Source organism: Callionymus lyra, chromosome 12 (genome assembly GCF_982586985.1).
Source record: "Callionymus lyra chromosome 12, fCalLyr1.hap1.1, whole genome shotgun sequence".
Lineage (NCBI taxonomy): Eukaryota > Metazoa > Chordata > Actinopteri > Syngnathiformes > Callionymidae > Callionymus > Callionymus lyra.
In genome coordinates this window covers 954,998-976,858 of record NC_141829.1, presented here as the reverse complement: position 1 = coordinate 976,858, position 21,861 = coordinate 954,998, and the positions used below count along the sequence as shown (strand labels likewise).

The 21,861-nt window shown below is 41.8% G+C and overlaps 1 protein-coding gene across 1 annotated transcript in view; it reads right to left on the bottom strand.

Moving 5' to 3' along the window:
• Positions 1-21,861, bottom strand: part of asic4a (acid-sensing (proton-gated) ion channel family member 4a) — a 118,599-nt gene that overhangs the window by 58,850 nt on the left and 37,888 nt on the right. The window lies entirely within an intron of this gene.

Below are 21,861 nucleotides of genomic sequence, written 5' to 3'. Positions count from 1 at the left end.
CAATCATGTGACGCTCAGACGATCATGTGATGCTCAGACTATCATGTGACGATCATGTGACGCTCAGACGATCATGTGATGCTCAGACTATCATGTGACGATCATGTGACGCTCAGACGATCATGTGATGCTCAGACTATCATGTGACGCTCAGACGATCATGTGACGCTCAGACGATCATGTGATGCTCAGACTATCATGTGACGATCATGTGATGCTCAGACAATCATGTGACGCTCAGACGATCATGTGATGCTCAGACTATCATGTGACGATCATGTGACGCTCAGACAATCATGTGACGCTCAGACGATCATGTGATGCTCAGACTATCATGTGACGATCATGTGACGCTCAGACAATCATGTGACGCTCAGACGATCATGTGATGCTCAGACTATCATGTGACGATCATGTGACGCTCAGACAATCATGTGACGCTCAGACGATCATGTGATGCTCAGACTATCATGTGACGATCATGTGACGCTCAGACAATCATGTGACGCTCAGACGATCATGTGATGCTCAGACTATCATGTGACGATCATGTGACGCTCAGACAATCATGTGACGCTCAGACGATCATGTGATGCTCAGACTATCATGTGACGATCATGTGACGCTCAGACGATCATGTGACGCTCAGACTATCATGTGACGCTCAGACGATCATGTGATGCTCAGACTATCATGTGATGCTCAGACTATCATGTGACGCTCAGATGATCATGTGACGCTCAGACGATCATGTGATGCTCAGACTATCATGTGATGCTCAGACTATCATGTGACGCTCAGACGATCATGTGACGCTCAGACAATCATGTGATGCTCAGACTATCATGTGACGCTCAGACGATCATGTGATGCTCAGACTATCATGTGACGATCATGTGACGCTCAGACGATCATGTGATGCTCAGACTATCATGTGATGCTCAGACTATCATGTGACGCTCAGACGATCATGTGATGCTCAGACAATCATGTGATGCTCAGACGATCATGTGACGCTCAGACTATCATGTGATGCTCAGACGATCATGTGATGCTCAGACGATCATGTGACGCTCAGACTATCATGTGACGCTCAGACTATCTTGTGACGCTCAGACTATCATGTGATGCTCAGACGATCATGTGATGCTCAGACGATCATGTGACGCTCATGTGATGCTCAGACGATCATGTGATGCTCAGACTATCATGCGACGCTCAGACTATCATGTGATGCTCAGACTATCTTGTGACGCTCAGACTATGATGTGATGCTCAGACTATCTTGCGATGCTCAGACTATCATGCGATGCTCAGACGATCATGTGATGCTCAGACGATCATGTGACGCTCAGACGATCATGTGATGCTCAGACGATCATGTGACGCTCAGACTATCTTGTGACGCTCAGACTATCATGTGATGCTCAGACTATCTTGTGATGCTCAGACTATCTTGTGATGCTCAGACTATCTTGTGACGCTCAGACTATCTTGTGATGCTCAGACTATCTTGTGACGCTCAGACTATCTTGTGACGCTCAGACTATCTTGTGATGCTCAGACTATCTTGTGACGCTCAGACTATCATGTGACGCTCAGACTATCTTGTGACGCTCAGACTATCATATGACGCTCAGACTATCTTGTGACGCTCAGACTATCATGTGACGCTCAGACTATCTTGTGACGCTCAGACGATCATGTGATGCTCAGACTATGATGTGACGCTCAGACTATCTTGTGACGCTCAGACTATCATGTGATGCTCAGACGATCATGTGATGCTCAGACGATCATGTGACGCTCAGACTATCATGTGATGCTCAGACTATCTTGTGACGCTCAGACTATCATGTGATGCTCAGACGATCATGTGATGCTCAGACGATCATGTGATGCTCAGACGATCATGTGATGCTCAGACGATCATGTGACGCTCAGACGATCATGTGATGCTCAGACGATCATGTGACGATCATGTGACGCTCAGACGATCTTGTGACGCTCAGACGATCATGTGACGATCATGTGACGCTCAGACTATCATGTGATGATCATGTGACGATCATGTGACGATCATGTGACGCTCAGACGATCATGTGACGCTCAGACGATCATGTGACGATCATGTGACGCTCAGACTATCATGTGATGATCATGTGATGATCATGTGACGATCATGTGACGCTCAGACTATCATGTGAAGATCATGTGACGCTCAGACTATCATGTGACAATCATGTGATAATCAGATTATCATGTGACGCTCAGACTATCATGTGACGATCATGTGACTCTCAGACGATCATGTGACTCTCCGACGATCATGTGACGCTCAGACGATCATGTGATGCTCAGACTATCATGTGACGATCATGTGACGCTCAGACAATCATGTGACGATCATGTGACGCTCAGACAATCATGTGACGCTCAGACGATCATGTGACGCTCAGACGATCATGTGACGCTCAGACGATCATGTGATGCTCAGACTATCATGTGACGATCATGTGACGATCATGTGACGATCATGTGACGATCATGTGAAGATCATGTGACGATCATGTGACGATCATGTGACGATCATGTAACTATCATGTGACGATCATGTGAAGATCATGTGACGATCATGTGACGATCATGTGACGATCATGTGACGATCACGTGACGATCATGTGACGATCATGTGACGATCATTTGACGATCATGTGACGATCATGTGACGATCATGTGACGATCACGTGACGATCATGTGACGATCATGTGACGATCATTTGACGATCATGTGACGATCATGTGACGATCATGTGACGATCATGTGACGATCATGTGACGATCATGTGACGATCATGTGACGATCATGTGACGATCATGTGACGATCATGTGACTGATTACAACAACATTTTACTGTAAACGTTAAATGAAACCAAAGAACATATAAATAGTTCATATAAACATCAAGGTTCATGTTTGCATCAGTTTCTGTTCAAATAGTTTTTCTCTCAAAGCAAACGAAGTCAAAAACACAAAGAGGTTAAAAAACATCCACAGGGGACAAAAAGCAGCTACTTTTAATTTCCTGGTGGCTTTTATTCTCCAAACACATCCCTGTTGAATATGGAGAACCTTTGAGAAATAAATAGAGCAAACAAACCACATCACGAGCCGCAGGCAACAAAAACAATTATCAGAAAATCCATTTACACACGTTGGTTTAATGAGTCCATTAATGATAACACCTGATGGATCCTGACGAGAAACACCTTCAGTCACAAGCATCTGTCCGTCAATCAAACTATTGAACCAATCAATCACAGAGTGACCTAGATTATTATTAATATGAATGGATTATTCTTAACTTTAACTTGTTTAACCTTTAAAATTTGATTTAAAAATCTTGTTATAATGTTTAAAATATAATATTTATACACAGACGTGACATCACAGGTGTGACGTAAGTAAGTAAGTAATTTTTATTTGTATAGAACTTTTCCAGACCAGGGTCACAAAGCGCTTAAACAATCAAAACAATACTCAAAAAAGTACATACTTTAAAGATCAAGATAATACTGAGAACAACACAGGAGTTCCAGAAATTCAAGGAAAAGCCTGAACAAATAGAAACATCTTAAGATGTTTCTTGAAGGAGTCAGTAGATCATCAAACACACATGTTTCTTGAAGGAGTCAGTAGATCATCAAACACACATGTTTCTTGAAGGAGTCAGTAGATCATCAAACACAGATGTTTCTTGAAGGAGTCAGTAGATCATCAAACACAGAGATGTTTCTTGAAGGAGTCAGTAGATCAACAAACACAGATGTTTCTTGAAGGAGTCAGTAGATCATCAAACACAGAGATGTTTCTTGAAGGAGTCAGTAGATCATCAAACACAGAGATGTTTCTTGAAGGAGTCAGTAGATCAACAAACACAGAGATGTTTCTTGAAGGAGTCAGTAGATCATCAAACACACATGTTTCTTGAAGGAGTCAGTAGATCATCAAGAACAAAGAGAGGAAGATCGTTCTAAAGCTTAGGAGCAAAAGTGTTGAACAAGAGACATGTCTTTATCAAATACAACACCCAGGTTTCTCAGGCTCAGTTTGACAGACTGACTTAAGTCACTCAAGTACTGACTCAACCCTGAACTTTATCATCAACAATCACCAGAGTTTCAGTTTTGTCCACATTTAGCTTCAAAGTGTTTTCACTCATTGTTTGATTTCTAGCAAACAATTGACTAAGTTCAGCCTCTGGAGCTCAGTTGGATCAACAGTAGAGCTGGATGTCATCAGCAAACATGTAAAAAGAAACGTCATGATTTGACCAGAGGAATCAAGTTCAAACAATAAAGGACCCAGAACAGAACCTTGAGGGACTCCACACAACTGATCCGCTGATTCAGAACTCATTTGATGTCAGTAAGACTGTCTCCGTAGATGTTTATGGAAGCCAGACTGAAACTTCTCATGGATGTCGCTCTGATCCAGGAACAGCTGCTCAGACACAACCTTCTCCAAGATCTTGGACAAGAAAGAAGTTTAGAAATAGGCCTAAAATTACTGAGGTCAGTCGGGTCTAAACCTGGTTTTTTTGAGCAGAGGCTCCACAATGGCATGTTTAAATGCATTAAAACCCCTGTGGAAAGGGAGAGGTTCACCATATTGGTAACTCAGGGGTCAATTACATCAAACACTTTGATAAAAAGCCTACAAGGAAGGACGTCATCTGAGCAAGAGGAGGGTTTCATCTTGTTCACTAGTGATGAAATATCACCCAAAGATACAGCAGTGAAGGAAAACCAAGAGGAGGAGAGGGGCTCAGAGACAGTAGGGGTTCCAAACAAAAGAGAGATTTTCTCTTTGATCAATTTAATTTTGTCAATGAAAAATCTCAAAAATGCATTGATATCAGCTTCACAGAAGACCGGCGTGACATCACAGGTGTGACATCACAGGTGTGACATCACAGGTGTGACATCACAGGTGTGACATCACAGGTGTGACATCACAGGTGTGACATCACAGGTGTGACATCACAGGTGTGACATCACAGGTTATAATGTAGACGACTCGTCAGTGGAGATCTGTCCGTCACTGCTGCAGGTAACAAAGTCTCTTCTCTTCTGCTGCAACATCTGTCTGTGGAATCACTGAAGGATTATTTATGGGCTGTTAATTGAAGCAACACTGTAGCAGTCGCTGGTTCAAAGCCCCGGATGCCAGTGTTAATGCACACTTGACGAGTAATGACAGGTGTATTAAGTGATAATGGACTTTTAATGGCCACTTATCCCCGGCTGTCAACGTCAGAGTCCACAGAGCGCCAGAGCTGCCACATCACTCATCTGTCGCTCATTTCATTCTGACTTTCTCCTCATCATCACATTATTACTTGGTTTTTGAAAAATCACACAGTTAGAGTCAAACAAAAACAAAAGTTTGTTTTAACACATTAATCACAACAATCACACCTGAGTTTATTCATGATTTATGGTGCATTGACTTCTGTTATGTGTGTCATGTGATCATTGACGTGGACTAGAGCGGCTCAGAATTCTGGCTGCAGAGTTTTGTATGAACTGCAGGCGAGAAGATCCTTCTTGTTAAGACATGAAAACAAACTGTTACAATAGTCCAGACGAGAAGAAACAAACACATGGATTATAAGATCCAGATCATGTTCCGACAACATTTTCCTAAGTTTAGAGATTTTTCTCAGTTGAAGGAAACAGTTTCTGGTCAGTTTTCTTCAGTGTTGAACAAGAGACATGTCTTTATCAAATACAACACCCAGGTTTCTCAGGCACAGTTTGACAGACTGACATAAGTCACTCAAGTACTGACTCAACCCTGGAATCTTATCATCAACAATCACCAGAGTTTCAGTTTTGTCCACATTTAGCTGTAAAGTGTTACTAAGTTATGTTTTTTTTGAAGAAAACAACATTTTCATCCTTGTTTTCATCCAAACTCTTCACTTGTTCAGCATTTAATTATTCATGGAGTCTTTTGACATCAATCTGTTGATCCATCGATCTTCTCTGCTCTCACTTGAACAAGCGTTCATGGATTTCCATTAGATCTGCCCTCGACCTGCAGGTCGTGCTCCTGGAGGAACATCTGCATGAACGTCTTCACACGGACCTGCTGCTGCATCACGGCAGGTGTGAGGAGATGAGGAGGTCAGTCCCTGAGGACCCTCTAGACTCCTGGTCTGAAGTCACTGAGCACTCAGAGCCTCCAGCGGAGCCGAGGACACACTTGAAGGTCATGTTGGATCAGATCATGCTGTGAAGAAGGTCTTGAAACATTCCTGACCTGAGAAGCAACGACGACGAGTCGAGGAGTCGAGTAGAGAAGGAATCAATTTCTATAGTCAAACAATTTAAACTATAATCAAACAATTTAAACTAGAATCAAACAATTGAAACTATAATCAAACAATTTAAACTAGAATCAAACAATTTAAACTATAATCAAACAATTTAAACTATAATCAAACAATTTAAACTATAATCAAACAATTTAAACTATAATCAAACAATTTAAACTATAATCAAACAATTTAAACTAGAATCAAACAATTTCAACTATAATCAAACAATTTAAACTAGAATCAAACAATTTCAACTATAATCAAACAATTTAAACTATAATCAAACAATTTCAACTATAATCCAACAATTTAAACTAGAATCAAACAATTTAAACTATAATCAAACAATTTAAACTATAATCAAACAATTTCAACTATAATCAAACAATTTAAACTATAATCAAACAATTTAAACTATAATCAAACAATTTAAACTATAATCAAACAATTTAAACTATAATCAAACAATTTAAACTAGAATCAAACAATTTCAACTATAATCAAACAATTTAAACTATAATCAAACAATTTAAACTATAATCAAACAATTTCAACTAGAATCAAACAATTTAAACTAGAATCAAACAATTTAAACTATAATCAAACAATTTCAACTATAATCAAACAATTTCAACTAGAATCAAACAATTTCAACTATAATCCAACAATTTAAACTATAATCAAACAATTTCAACTATAATCAAACAATTTCAACTATAATCAAACAATTTCAACTAGAATCAAACAATTTCAACTATAATCAAACTATTTTAAACTATAATCATGTGCAGACGACAACATTATATAGTTCATCATTATCATGTGATCAGTTAATGCTTCACATATTATTTCACAGAAAACAGTGAATAAAGACGAGTTGAATTAAAACAAAAGAGAAACTTTGTTCAAAACTGTTATTCAGGGCTTTTTTCAGATGATGTTTTGGACGAAGAGTCGAGAAGAAGAAAGTGAGACGTTGGCCTCAGAGATGAAAGATCAACAGGATCTGCTGATGAAGGATCTGAGCAGACTTCTGCTAATACGACTAAATGAAGGAGTCGTACGTGTTCAAGAGCTCATTACACTTCTATCATCTGTTCGCCAGGTAGTCGTAGAAACAGTAGCAACGAGAGTCGATGAAGAAAATGAGGCTCAACAGATGATTGATTTGTTTTCTCTGAGAACGACCGATCAATGAGCATCAATCATTGATCCATCACTGGTTTGAGCTGATTATCGGTCAATAGATGATCATGACGAGTGACTTATTGAAGGGAATGAATGGATCAAGTTTACCTTATCTTTGAGAAGAGAGGATGACAAGATGACAAGAAGAGAAAAGAGGAAGAAGAAAAGAAGAAAATAAGAGAAGATGAGAAGAAGAAGAGAAGTTGACGAAAAGAGAAGAAAGAAAGATGAGAAGAAGAGAATATGAGAAAATGAGAAAGAAGATGAATTTGTGTCTCCAATGGTTCGTGTTAATAAAATTGGTCCAAAGTCGTTTGTGTCATGTGATCATCATTAATGTGTGTCATGTGATCATCATTAATGTGTGTCATGTGATCATCATTAATGTGTGTCATGTGATCATCAATAATGTGTGTCATGTGATCATCATTAATGTGTGTCATGTGATCATCATTAATGTGTGTCATGTGATCATCATTAATGTGTGTCATGTGATCATCATTAATGTGTGTCATGTGATCATCATTAATGTGTGTCATGTGATCATCATTAATGTGTGTCATGTGATCATCATTAATGTGTGTCATGTGATCATCATTAATGTGTGTCATGTGATCATCATTAATGTGTGTCATGTGATCATCATTAATGTGTGTCATGTGATCATCATTAATGTGTGTCATGTGATCATCAATAATGTGTGTCATGTGATCATCATTAATGTGTGTCATGTGATCATCATTAATGTGTGTCATGTGATCATCATTAATGTGTGTCATGTGATCATCATTAATGTGTGTCATGTGATCATCATTAACGTGTGTCATGTGATCATCATTAACGTGTGTCATGTGATCATCAATAATGTGTGTCATGTGATCATCATTAATGTGTGTCATGTGATCATCAATAATGTGTGTCATGTGATCATCATTAATGTGTGTCATGTGATCATCATTAATGTGTGTCATGTGATCATCATTAACACATTTCTTCTAAAGACTAAATGATTCTGAAAACATATTGTTGTAAACATTAACTGGATCTGATCAAACGTCTCTCAAGATAGTTCAGAACTGACCAGGCTGTGATCACGTGGAGCAGCGTCTCTGAGAACATGACGTGACATGAGAGACGTCAGGCTGTCGTTCACCTGCAACTCATGCTGACCTTTCATTGAACCGTGAATATAATCCCTGAAGCCAGAGCTGACTTCATCAAACTGACAACTCAGAAGCTTTTACAGAACATTCTCCTGCATCCAGAGAACATTTCTATTTTACTGGAGAACGTTCACTTGTGCACAATAAAGGCATCGAAGCTGTTAGAATCCTCAGGTCGTCAGGTGTGTCGTGATGAATCGTCAGGTGTGTCGTGATGAATACTCAGGTGTGTCGTGATGAATCATCAGGTGTGTCGTGATGAATCGTCAGGTGTGTCGTGATGAATCGTCAGGTGTGTCGTGATGAATCGATAGGTGTGTCGTGATGAATACTCAGGTGTGTCGCGATGAATCGTCAGGTGTGTCGTGATGAATCGTCAGGTGTGTCGTGATGAATACTCGGGTGTGTCGTGATGAATCATCAGGTGTGTCGTGATGAATACTCAGGTGTGTCGTGATGAATCGTCAGGTGTGTCGTGATGAATCGATAGGTGTGTCGTGATGAATACTCAGGTGTGTCGCAATGAATCGTCAGGTGTGTCGTGATGAATCGTCAGGTGTGTCGTGATGAATACTCGGGTGTGTCGTGATGAATCGTCAGGTGTGTCATGATGAATACTCAGGTGTGTCGTGATGAATCGTCAGGTGTGTCGTGATGAATCGATAGGTGTGTCGTGATGAATACTCAGGTGTGTCGCGATGAATCGTCAGGTGTGTCGTGATGAATCGTCAGGTGTGTCGTGATGAATACTCGGGTGTGTCGTGATGAATCATCAGGTGTGTCGTGATGAATACTCAGGTGTGTCGTGATGAATCGTCAGGTGTGTCGTGATGAATCGATAGGTGTGTCGTGATGAATACTCAGGTGTGTCGCGATGAATCGTCAGGTGTGTCGTGATGAATCGTCAGGTGTGTCGTGATGAATACTCGGGTGTGTCGTGATGAATCGTCAGGTGTGTCGTGATGAATACTCAGGTGTGTCGTGATGAATCGTCAGGTGTGTCGTGATGAATCGATAGGTGTGTCGTGATGAATACTCAGGTGTGTCGCGATGAATCATCAGGTGTGTCGTGATGAATCGTCAGGCGTGTCGTGATGAATACTCGGGTGTGTCGTGATGAATCGTCAGGTGTGTCGTGATGAATACTCAGGTGTGTCGTGATGAATCGTCAGGTGTGTCGTGATGAATCGATAGGTGTGTCGTGATGAATACTCAGGTGTGTCGCGATGAATCGTCAGGTGTGTCGTGATGAATCGATAGGTGTGTCGTGATAAATACTCAGGTGTGTCGCGATGAATCGTCAGGTGTGTCGTGATGAATCGATAGGTGTGTCGTGATGAATACTCAGGTGTGTCGCGATGAATCGTCAGGTGTGTCGTGATGAATCGATATGTGTGTCGTGATGAATACTCAGGTGTGTCGCGATGAATCGTCAGGTGTGTCGTGATGAATCGATAGGTGTGTCGTGATGAATACTCAGGTGTGTCGCGATGAATCGTCAGGTGTGTCGTGATGAATCGTCAGGTGTTTCGTGATGAATCGTCAGGTGTTTCGTGATGAATCATCATGTGTGTCGTGATGAATCGTCAGGTGCTTCGTGATGAATCGTCATGTGTGTCGTGATGAATCGTCAGGTGTTTCGTGATGAATCGTCAGGTGTTTCGTGATGAATCATCATGTGTGTCGTGATGAATCGTCAGGTGTGTCGTGATGAATCGTCAGGTGTGTCGTGATGAATCGTCAGGTGTGTCGTGATGAATCGTCAGGTGTGTCGTGATGAATCGTCAGGTGTGTCGTGATGAATCGTCATGTGTGTCGTGATGAATCGTCAGGTGTGTCGTGATGAATCGTCATGTGTTTCGTGATGAATCATCATGTGTGTCGTGATGAATCGTCAGGTGTGTCGTAATGAATCGTCAGGTGTGTCGTGATGAATCGTCAGGTGTGTCGTGATGAATCGTCAGGTGTTTCGTGATGAATCGTCAGGTGTTTCGTGATGAATCATCATGTGTGTCGTGATGAATGGTCAGGTGTGTCGTGATGAATCGTCATGTGTTTCGTGATGAATCATCATGTGTGTCGTGATGAATCGTCAGGTGTGTCGTGATGAATCGTCAGGTGTGTCGTGATGAATCGTCATGTGTGTCGTGATGAATCGTCAGGTGTGTCGTGATGAATTGTCAGGTGTGTCGTGATGAATCGTCAGGTGGTTCGTGATGAATCGTCAGGTGTTTCGTGATGAATCGTCAGGTGTTTCGTGATGAATCGTCAGGTGTTTCGTGATGAATCATCATGTGTGTCGTGATGAATCGTCAGGTGTGTCGTGATGAATCGTCAGGTGTGTCGTGATGAATCGTCAGGTGTGTCGTGATGAATCGTCAGGTGTGTCGTGATGAATCGTCAGGTGTGTCGTGATGAATCGTCAGGTGTTTCGTGATGAATCGTCATGTGTGTCGTGATGAATCGTTAACTTACTTGTTAATTTTAAAGTTACGTCTTCGTGACAGAATAAAAACAGGCGGAAGAAAAAAAGAGAATCATCTTCCCTCCTTCAGATCTTCTCTGACACATGAATCTTCAGGTCAAAGTGTGTTACGTCTCTTCAACACTTCCTCACTCAGACCAGCAAACGTCTTCAGATTGTCTCCCTCGACCTCTGCCCTCCGGCTAAAGAGACCCCATCCCTCGTCGACAAGTGAAGACATGAGTCCCGCGGTCTCTGTTCACACCTGCGTCAGCCTGGGATCCATGACCACAGATAATGTGTGGAGGCCGGCGGTGACGTGTCGCTGCAGGGCTGCTGGACCGACTCTCACGTCTGTAATCTGGTCCACGAGGCCAGCAGGGATCGCAGGCAGAAACCAAACAACACGTCCAGATTCAAACACAAACACATGGATTTACAACATTTCTCTGAACAAACCCGTCGACGGTTGAACGACCAGACATGTTGGACTCATGAAGTCATCGGATCAGACTCTAACGTTTTCTATCGACATTTTTCTTTCTCTGCAGATCAGTTGTTCTGAGACGTCCAGGAAGTCAAAGTTCTCATCTTCCAGTGAAAATATAAATCTGTTCAATCACTGACTTGAAAATGAAACTTTCACAGCTCGACTCCTGCTGAGACTCGAGCGTCGGTTCTATTCCTGATCCTTCAAAGTCAGACTCGACAGAGACTTGATTGTTGTTCAAACTATTCTTTCTAATGTGATAATAATGTACGAACATATATCAGTGTCGTCACACGGTCGTCTACGTCGTCACACGGTCGTCTACGTCGTCACACGATCGTCTACGTCGTCACACGATCGTCTACGTCGTCACACGATCGTCTACGTCGTCACACGATCGTCTACGTCGTCACACGATCGTCTACGTCGTCACACGATCGTCTACGTCGTCACACGATCGTCTACGTCGTCACACGATCGTCTACGTCGTCACACGATCGTCTACGTCGTCACACGGTCGTCTACGTCGTCACACGGTCGTCTACGTCGTCACACGATCGTCTACGTCGTCACACGATCGTCTACGTCGTCACACGATCGTCTACGTCGTCACACGGTCGTCTACGTCGTCACACGGTCGTCTACGTCGTCACACGGTCGTCTACGTCGTCACACGATCGTCTACGTCGTCACACGATCGTCTACGTCGTCACACGGTCGTCTACGTCGTCACACGATCGTCTACGTCGTCACACGATCGTCTACGTCGTCACACGGTCGTCTACGTCGTCACACGGTCGTCTACGTCGTCACACGGCCGTCTACGTCGTCACACGACGGTCGTCTACGTCGTCACACGATCGTCTACGTCGTCACACGATCGTCTACGTCCTCACACGATCGTCTACGTCCTCACACGATCGTCTACGTCGTCACACGATCGTCTACGTCGTCACACGATCGTCTACGTCGTCACACGATCGTCTACGTCGTCACACGATCGTCTACGTCCTCACACGATCGTCTACGTCGTCACACGATCATCTACGTCGTCACACGATCGTCTACGTCGTCACACGATCATCTACGTCGTCACACGATCATCTACGTCGTCACACGATCGTCTACGTCGTCACACGATCATCTACGTCGTCACACGATCGTCTACGTCGTCACACGATCGTCTACGTCGTCACACGGTCGTCTACGTCGTCACACGATCGTCTACGTCGTCACACGGTCGTCTACGTCGTCACACGATTGTCTACGTCGTCACACGGTCATCTACGTCGTCACACGGTCGTCTACGTCGTCACACGGTCGTCTACGTCGTCACACGATTGTCTACGTCGTCACACGGTCGTCTACGTCGTCACACGGTCGTCTACGTCGTCACACGGTCGTCTACGTCGTCACCCGGTCGTCTACGTCGTCACACGATTGTCTACGTCGTCACACGGTCGTCTACGTCGTCACACGATTGTCTACGTCGTCACACGGTCGTCTACGTCGTCACACGATTGTCTACGTCGTCACACGGTCGTCTACGTCGTCACACGATTGTCTACGTCGTCACACGATTGTCTACGTCGTCACACGGTCGTCTACGTCGTCACACGATTGTCTACGTCGTCACACGATTGTCTACGTCGTCACACGGCCGTCTACGTCGTCACACGGTCGTCTACGTCGTCACACGGTCGTCTACGTCGTCACCCGGTCGTCTACGTCGTCACACGATTGTCTACGTCGTCACACGGTCGTCTACGTCGTCACACGATTGTCTACGTCGTCACTTCCAGCCTCTTGATGACAGCAGTTATTACGTATTCTACAGCTAAAGGAAGAATGATGACTGAGGACGAGAGGATACAGTGAGTCCAGCAGCTTTTAAAGCTGATGTTTGGACATATTTTGGTTTGAAAACAAATGAAAGTAGTTACGACTTTGTCAAGAGTCATGTGGTCTGTAAATACTACAACACCAGAGTCAAGTACTGGACAATACTACACATATATACTTGTTACTACAGTATCACAACACCAGAGTCAAGTACTGGACAATACTACACATATATACTTGTTACTACACTATCACAACACCAGAGTCAAGTACTGGACAATACTACACATATATACTTGTTACTACACTATCACAACACCAGAGTCAAGTACTGGACAATACTACACATATATACTTGTTACTACACTATCACAACACCAGAGTCAAGTACTGGACAATACTACACATATATACTTGTTACTACACTATCACAACACCAGAGTCAAGTACTGGACAATACTACACATATATACTTGTTACTACACTATCACAACACCAGAGTCAAGTACTGGACAATACTACACATATATACTTGTTACTACACTATCACAACACCAGAGTCAAGTAATGGACAATACTACACATATATACTTGTTACTACACTATCACAACACCAGAGTCAAGTACTGGACAATACTACACATATATACTTGTTACTACACTATCACAACACCAGAGTCAAGTACTGGACAATACTACACATATATACTTGTTACTACACTATCACAACACCAGAGTCAAGTAATGGACAATACTACACATATATACTTGTTACTACACTATCACAACACCAGAGTCAAGTACTGGACAATACTACACATATATACTTGTTACTACACTATCACAACACCAGAGTCAAGTACTGGACAATACTACACATATATACTTGTTACTACACTATCACAACACCAGAGTCAAGTACTGGACAATACTACACATATATACTTGTTACTACACTATCATAACACCAGAGTCGAGTACTGGACAATAATACACATATATACTTGTTACTACACTATCACAACACCAGAGTCAAGTACTGGACAATACTACACATATATACTTGTTACTACACTATCACAACACCAGAGTCAAGTACTGGACAATACTACACATATATACTTGTTACTACACTATCACAACACCAGAGTCAAGTACTGGACAATACTACACATATATACTTGTTACTACACTATCACAACCCCAGAGTCAAGTACTGGACTATACTACACATATATACTTGTTACTACACTATCACAACACCAGAGTCAAGTACTGGACTATACTACACATATATACTTGTTACTACACTATCACAACCCCAGATTCAAGTACTGGACAATACTACACATATATACTTGTTACTACACTATCACAACACCAGAGTCAAGTACTGGACAATACTACACATATATACTTGTTACTACACTATCAAAACACCAGAGTCAAGTACTGGACAATACTACACATATATACTTGTTACTACACTATCAAAACACCAGAGTCAAGTACTGTGTATATATGTGTATATATGTGTATATGTGTGTGTATATGTGTATATATGTGTATATGTGTATATATGTGTGTATATGTGTATATATGTGTATATATGTGTATATATATGTGTGTATATGTGTATACATGTGTATATATTTGTATATATGTGTATAAATGTGTATATATGTGTGTATATATGTGTATATATGTGTATCTATGTGTATACATGTGTATATGTGTGTGTATATGTGTATATATGTGTATATGTGTATATATGTGTGTATATGTGTATATATGTGTATATATGTGTATATATATATGTGTGTATATGTGTATACATGTGTATATATTTGTATATATGTGTATAAATGTGTATATATATGTGTATATATGTGTATATATGTGTATCTATGTGTATATATGTGTATATATGTGTATATATGTGTATATATGTGTATCTATGTGTATACATGTGTATCTATGTGTATATATGTGTATATATGTGTATATATGTGTATCTATGTGTATACATGTGTATGTATGTGTATATATGTGTATATATGTGTATATATGTGTATATATGTGTATCTATGTGTATACATGTGTATCTATGTGTATATATGTCTATATATGTGTATATATGTGTATCTATGTGTATACATGTGTATGTATGTGTATATATGTGTGTATATGTGTATATATGTGTGTATCTATGTGTATATATGTGTATATATGTGTGTATCTATGTGTATATATGTGTATATATGTGTATCTATGTGTATACATGTGTATCTATGTGTATATATGTGTATATATGTGTATATATGTGTATCTATGTGTATACATGTGTATGTATGTGTATATATGTGTGTATATGTGTATATATGTGTGTATCTATGTGTATATATGTGTATATATGTGTGTATCTATGTGTATATATGTGTATATATGTGTATACATGTGTATACATGTGTATATCATATATACTCGAGCTCCAAGTCAAACATGTTTTTCTCTCAGAGTAAATCCTTGATGAAGGATCTAAAGCTTCTGGTTCTTGATCTGCTTTGACTCTCATTTCAGGTCAAACCTGTGAGTCTGATGTCGGGATGATTGACAGGTCAGTGACAGGAAACAAATGTGAGTCTTCATGAGTCTGGACGTCCAGGTGGACCTGGAGCCGCTGATGAATGTTAAGTCTCTGGTTCTGGAGCTCGGGTCGAGGGTGTCGGGTCTAACGCAGCTTCCATTTAAAACCTCATCAATTGTGTTTCTCCTGGACTCGCCTGCACAACACGCCTCGCAGGAACATTGATGCAGAGATGCTGCTTCTCTGGAGTCCAGGTGTGAACACATCTCACCTGAGACACCATGAGAGGAAGACGAGGAACAAAAGGTGAGAAACGAAGGTTGAAGCGACTGTGAGTGGGATCTGAAGCTATCAAGCTCTTGTGCTTCTATTCTGGGCTCACAGTGAAGAGAAGAAGAAGAAGAAGAAGAAGAAGAAGAAGAAGAAGAAGAAGAAGAAGAAGAAGAAGAAGAATAGAGGCTTTTATTCCTGCATTTAAACAACACACTCACACACTCACACACACACACACACACAGAAACACACACACACACACACACACACACACACACACACACACACACACACACACACACACACACACACACACACACACACACACACACACACATTCACACACAACACACACACTTTTGTGTTACTATAACAACAACTTTATTGACTCTACACACTCACACAAACATGTTCACGACACATTTTACTTTTATAACTCATCTCCTGTCAACATGTTGCTTCAGTAAAAGCGAAATCATTCAAACCTCAAATGATACAAATGTAAACGAAGACAAACTTATTTCTTTGATTGTTTTCTACGATTCGCTGAGATTTTATATCAAGATGATTATTTTGAAGATTCAAGAATCTGATGAAAAACACATTTAGTGAATATTTATCTTTAGAAATGAAATCCTTGCATTTCAAATTCATTTGTACAAACATCATAGAACTGTTGTCGCAGTAGAGTCACAGTAGAATCATAGTAGAGTCACTGTAGAGTCACAGTAGAATCATAGCAGAGTCACAGTAGAATCACAGTAGAGTCACAGTAGAATCATAGTAGAGTCACTGTAGAGTCACAGTAGAATCATAGCAGAATCATAGCAGAGTCACAGCAGAATCACAGTAGAGTCACAGTAGAATCATAGCAGAGTCACAGTAGAGTCACTGTAGAGTCATAGCAGAGTCACAGTGGAGTCACAGTAGAATCATAGCAGAGTCACAGTGGAGTCACAGTAGAGTCACAGTAGAATCATAGTAGAGTCACAGTAGAATCATAGTAGAGTCACAGTAGAATCATAGCAGAATCAATGTAGAGTCACAGTAGAATCATAGCAGAGTCACTGTAGAGTCACAGTAGAATCATAGCAGAGTCATTGTAGAGTCACAGTAGAATCATAGCAGAGTCACTGTAGAGTCACAGTAGAATCATAGCAGAGTCACTGTAGAGTCACAGTAGAATCATAGCAGAGTCACAGTAGAGTCACAGTAGAATCATAGCAGAGTCACTGTAGAGTCACAGTAGAATCATAGCAGAGTCACTGTAGAGTCACAGTAGAATCATAGCAGAGTCACTGTAGAGTCACAGTAGAATCATAGCAGAGTCACTGTAGAGTCACAGTAGAATCATAGCAGAGTCACTGTAGAGTCACAGTAGAATCATAGCAGAATCATAGCAGAATCAATGTAGAGTCACAGTAGAATCATAGCAGAATCAATGTAGAGTCACAGTAGAATCACTGTAGAGTCACAGTAGAATCATAGCAGAGTCACTGTAGAGTCACAGTAGAATCACTGTAGAGTCACAGCAGAGTCACAGCAGAGTCACAGCAGAGTGACAGTAGAGTCACAGTAGAATCACTGTAGAGTCACAGTAGAATCATAGCAGAGTCACTGTAGAGTCACAGTAGAATCACTGTAGAGTCACAGTAGAATCATAGCAGAGTCACTGTAGAGTCACAGTAGAATCACTGTAGAGTCACAGTAGAATCACAGCAGAATCACAGCAGAATCACTGTAGAGTCACAGTAGAATCATAGCAGAGTCACAGCAGAGTCACAGCAGAGTGACAGTAGAGTCACAGTAGAATCATAGCAGAGTCACTGTAGAGTCACAGTAGAATCATAGCAGAGTCACATCAGAGTCACAGCAGAGTGACAGTAGAGTCACAGTAGAATCACTGTAGAGTCACAGTAGAATCATAGCAGAGTCACAGCAGAGTCACAGCAGAGTCACAGTAGAATCACTGTAGAGTCACAGTAGAATCATAGCAGAGTCACAGTAGAGTCACAGCAGAATCACTGTAGAGTCTCAGCAGAGTCACAGTAGAATCACTGTAGAGTCACAGTAGAATCATAGCAGAGTCACAGTAGAGTCACAGCAGAATCACTGTAGAGTGACAGTAGAATCATAGCAGAGTCACAGTAGAGTCACAGCAGAATCACTGTAGAGTCTCAGTAGAATCATAGCAGAGTCACAGCAGAGTCACAGTAGAGTCACAGCAGAATCACTGTAGAGTCACAGTAGAATCATAGCAGAGTCACAGCAGAGTCACAGTAGAGTCACAGCAGAATCACTGTAGAGTCACAGTAGAATCATAGCAGAATCACAGCAGAGTCACAGTAGAGTCACAGCAGAATCACTGTAGAGTCACAGTAGAATCATAGCAGAGTCACAGCAGAGTGACAGTAGAGTCACAGTAGAATCACTGTAGAGTCACAGTAGAGTCACAGCAGAGTCACAGCAGAGTCACAGCAGAGTCACAGTAGAATCACTGTAGAGTCACAGTAGAGTCACAGCAGAGTTACAGCAGAGTCACAGCAGAGTCACAGCAGAGTCACAGTAGAATCACAGTAGAATCACTGTAGAGTCACAGTAGAATCATAGCAGAGTCACAGCAGAGTCACAGTAGAGTCACAGCAGAATCACTGTAGAGTCACAGTAGAATCATAGCAGAGTCACAGCAGAGTCACAGTAGAGTCACAGCAGAATCACTGTAGAGTCACAGTAGAATCATAGCAGAGTCACAGTAGAGTCACAGCAGAATCACTGTAGAGTCACAGTAGAATCATAGCAGAGTCACAGCAGAGTCACAGTAGAGTCACAGCAGAATCACTGTAGAGTCACAGTAGAATCATAGCAGAGTCACAGTAGAGTCACAGTAGAGTCACAGCAGAGTCACAGCAGAGTCACAGTAGAATCACAGTAGAATCACAGCAGAGCCACAGTAGAGTCACAGTAGAATTACAGCAGAGTCCCAGTAGAATCACAGCAGAGTCACAGTAGAATTACAGTATAGTCACAGCAGAATCACAGTAAAGTCACAGCACAGTCACAGTAGAGTCACAGTATAATTACAGTAGAGTCACAGTAGAATAACCGCAAAGTATTAGTAGAATTACAGTAGAGTCACAGTAGAGTCACAGTATAATCACAGCAGAGTCCCAGTAGAATTGCAGTAGAGTCACAGTAGTCACAGTAGAATCACAGCAGAGCCCCAGTAGAATTGCAGTAGAGTCACAGTAGAGTCACAGTCGAGTCACAGTAGAGTCACAGTAGAGTCACAGTAGAGTCACAGTCGAGTCACAGTAGAGTCACAGTAGAGTCACAGTAGAGTCACAGTAGAGTCATCATTGTTAAATGGTCGTTACTGGAGTAAAGATAATTTCATGTTTCCATTACATTGAACTTTTCCCTCCGAGTCTCACGTTGATGTTCAGGTGAGTTTTCATGTCATGTTGTCGACGTCATGGAGTGAATTTGCCTGAACTTGTTTGTTTCTACACACGCGTGTCGCTCACGTGTCACATGTGTGTCACATGTGTGTCACACACGTGTCACATGTGTGTCTAGAGCCTCATATCGTCGACACATTTCTCTTGATCTCAAACGTTCTAGTAAATCAACCCATTTTCATTCCACACCAGCTCCTGCTCTCCTGACTAATGGCAGCAGATCCTGGAGGAGCATCTTCTCCATCTTCTCCATCTTTTCCATCTCGCTGCCGATCGTACAGAACATCGTTCACATCACGTCTCGTCCGAGACGACGAATACAAAGTCAGGAGCACGTGTCCTGAAGCCTTCAGTCGTCGTGGAAACATGTGAAGCAGAAGATCTGGTCTCAGGGTCACGTGATCACATGATCACATGATCACATGTTTGAACCTCGACCCTCATCATGTGGTTCTGGGACAGTACTGACCCACAATTCTTCCTCTTCTCCAGGTTGGGGTCGAGGCGGCAGCAGGATGTTCATGAGTCTATCCAGTGTGTCGCTGGAGATGTGAGCAACATGTTTCTGAACCCACTCATCAAAAAGGCCACATTTTAGAGTTAATTTTTACTCTTGGCCTGAACATTTCTAATGTATCTGTACATGATGTCCATCTGAGTGATCATTCTCTTGTTTAACCTGGACTTCATCCCTGAACCTAAGCCTTTGAAAGTTAGGTCTCAGAGGCGTGTCATCTCAGCCGATACTGCAGACAGTTTTTCTGCTATGTTTGACCGTCTTTCCTTTGATGACTGAACGTGTTTGATTCACTGTTTCACTGGTCATTGTGTTGAAATACTGGATCAAACCTGTTAAATCCAACTTGAAAATTCAGAAAAAACGGTGCCCTTGGACAAATGAAGATCTCCTGAGTCTGAAGAGACTTTGTCGAAAGACTGAGCGTCTCTGGAAGTCTACTAAACTTGAGGTGCACAGACTTCACCTCAGGGATCTGTTGTCTTCTTACAATGAGATGGTAGAAACTGCTAGATCTGATTACATCAGAAAACTGGTAGCAGCAAATAGGAAAAACCCCAAAGTTTTGTTTGACACGATTAATTCTCTCGTGTCTCCTGCTCCTCAAATCACGCCGGTCTTCTGTGAAGCTGACAGCAATGATTGTTGAGATTTTTCATTGACAAAATTAAATTGATCAAAGAGAAAATCTCTCCCCCTTTGTTTGGAACCCCTACTGTCTCTGAGCCCCTCTCCTCCTCTTGGTCCTCCTTCACTGCTGTATCTTTGGGTGATATTTCATCACTAGTGAACAAGATGAAACCCTCCTCTTGCTCAGATGACGTCCTTCCTTGTAGACTTTTTATCAAAGTATTTGATGTAATTGGCCCCTGGGTTACCAATATGGTGAACCTCTCCCTTTCCACAGGGGTTTTTAACAATGCATTTAAACATGCCATTGTGGAGCCTCTGCTCAAAAAGCCAGGCTTAGACCCGACTGACCTCAGTAATTTCAGGCCTATTTCTAAGCTCCCTTTCTTTGAAGATCTTGGAGAAGGTTGTGTCTGAGCAGCTGTTCCTGGATCAGAGCGACATCCATGAGAAGTTTCAGTCTGGCTTCCATAAACATCTACGGAGACAGTCTTACTGAAAGTATCCTGTGACATCATGATGTCGGCTGACTCTGGTAAATTCACTGTTCTGGTTCTCTTGGATCTGTCCTCAGCCTTTGACACAGTTGAACCAGATCCTGCTGAGAAGACTGAGGGATGAAGACTGTCTGGGTCATGATCTGATCCAGACTTACACCCCAGCTCGGGCTCTGAGGTCTGTGGATCAGAATCTACTGATGGTTCCTGAACTTCCGGACCAGAGGAGAGAAATCCTTCCAGACTGTTGCTCCTAAGCTTTGGAACCATCTCTGTGTTTGATGATCTACTGACTCCTTCAAGAAACATCTGTGTTTGATGATCTACTGACTCCTTCAAGAAACATCTGTGTTTGATGATCTACTG